This window comes from Elephantulus edwardii, unplaced genomic scaffold (assembly GCF_000299155.1).
Source record: "Elephantulus edwardii isolate Elephantulus edwardi_28Jun2011 unplaced genomic scaffold, EleEdw1.0 scaffold00468, whole genome shotgun sequence".
Taxonomy (NCBI): domain Eukaryota; kingdom Metazoa; phylum Chordata; class Mammalia; order Macroscelidea; family Macroscelididae; genus Elephantulus; species Elephantulus edwardii.
Window position 1 is genome coordinate 73,323 of NW_006400218.1, and position 1,914 is coordinate 75,236.

At 46.4% G+C, this 1,914-nt stretch overlaps 1 pseudogene; it reads left to right on the forward strand.

Annotated features, from left to right (window-relative positions):
* The first annotated feature begins 438 nt into the window (after positions 1–438).
* LOC102854691 lies at positions 439–1,347 on the forward strand (annotated as a pseudogene).
* Positions 1,348–1,914: the final 567 nt, after the last annotated feature.

The window sequence follows — 1,914 nt, forward strand, 5'->3', positions numbered from 1 at the left end:
TGATGTCAGACTGGAGACTAAGGTGCACCTGATCCAGGCTATGGTCTTTGCAATTACGTGCTATGCATCAGAGAGTTGGACAGTGAATAGGGATGATAGGAAAAGAATTGATACCTTTGAACTGTGGTGCTGGAGAAGAGTGTTGAATATACCATGGTCTGCTAGGAGAACAAACAGGTTTGTCCTGGAGAGGGTGAAGCCAGAATGCTCCTTGAAGTCAAGGACTTTGAAGCTTCGTCTGACATACTTTGGGCATGTTACAAGGAGGGACTGGTCCTTGGAGAGGAACATCATGTTTGGGAGAGTGGAGGGACCACGTAGGAGAGGAAGGCCCTCAATGAGATGGATCGATTCTGTGAGTGGAGTGGTGGGAATGAGTGTGTTTGAGATGGCGAGGTTGGCACAGGATAGAACGGCGTTTAGGGCTCTTGAACATAGGAGCTGTGAAGAGGCAGGGCAGGTGTGTTACCTATGCCACAGAATTTGACCTTGAAGCTGAAAGAGTATGTTCCTTTACCAAAAGTGGATGTGCATCAGAAAAAATTATCCAGGATGTGACCTTGCATGACTTGGATGTAGCCAATGCAAGGTCCCAGGGGGGATAAGACATCCTGTTCATGATGGGTCAATTGATGAAGCCAAAGATGACAGAAATCACAGATGAATTTCGAGGGGAGATTAACAAGGTTACGAAAAAGTACATTGACTAGGGCTTTGCTGAGCTGGTTCCGGGTGTGCTGTTTGTTGATGATGTCCATATGCCGGACACTGAGTGTTTCACCTATGTGCACCGGACCCTGGAATCTTCCACTGCAACAATTGTCATTTTTGGCATCCAACCGAGACAACTGCCTTACCAGAGGCACGGAGGACATCAACCCTCCTCACAGCAACCCTCTTTATCTTCTGGACCAGGTTATTATCACCGGAACCATGTTGTACACACCACAGGAAATGAAATAGATCATTAAAAACTGAGCTCAGACAGAGGGAATTAACATCTGTGAGGAGGAGTGGAATCACCTAGAGGAGATTGGTACCAAGACCACTTTGAGGTATTCGGTGCAGCTGCTGACCCCAGCTGACTTGCTTGCTAAGATCAATGGGAAAGACAGTATTAAGAAAGAACGTGTTGAAGAGATTAGCGAACTTTTCTATGATGCCAAATCCTCAGCCAAAATCCTGGCTGATCAGCAGGATAAGTATATGACGAGAGCTGACTCTGGTCTTCAGCAGGGAGAGACTTCTGGGGTACCTGGCCTGGTCCAACCTGTGTGCACGCAATTGGCCCTGGGCAGGATCTTCACACAAAGGGGATGGTTGGCAGCACTGCCAGTTCAGTATTAAAAACATGGAATATCTTTAAATTATCACACCTTCTCCTGTTGCTGCTTTGAAGAAATCCTTCTTTACCTGATGTATTTTCTAAGAAGTTATTGTGGATTTTTTTTGGGGGGGGGAAAGATTAATTGCATTGAGAAAATCTGCTGTCAGGAACCTCTCCAGAGTACTGAGAAACAACAATGTCAGTCTTGAGACTACGGTGTGCCTGATCCAGGCCATGGTCTTCACAATTACATGCTATACACCAGAGAACTAGACACTGACTAGGGATGATAGAAAGAGAATTGATGCCTTTGAGCTGTGGTGTTGGAGGAGAGTACTGAATAAGCCATGGACTGCCAGGAAAACAAACAGGTTTGTCCCAGAGAGGGTGAAACCAGGCTGCTCCTTGGAGGCAAGGATTCTGAAGCTTTGTCTGACATACTTTGGACATGTTGCAAGGAGGGACCAGTCATTGGAGAGGGACATCATTACTTGGGAGAGTTGAGGGATAGTGCAAGAGAGGAAGACTCTTGATGAGATGGGTTGATTCAGTGACTAGGGTGATGGAGGTAGGTGCATCAGAGACAA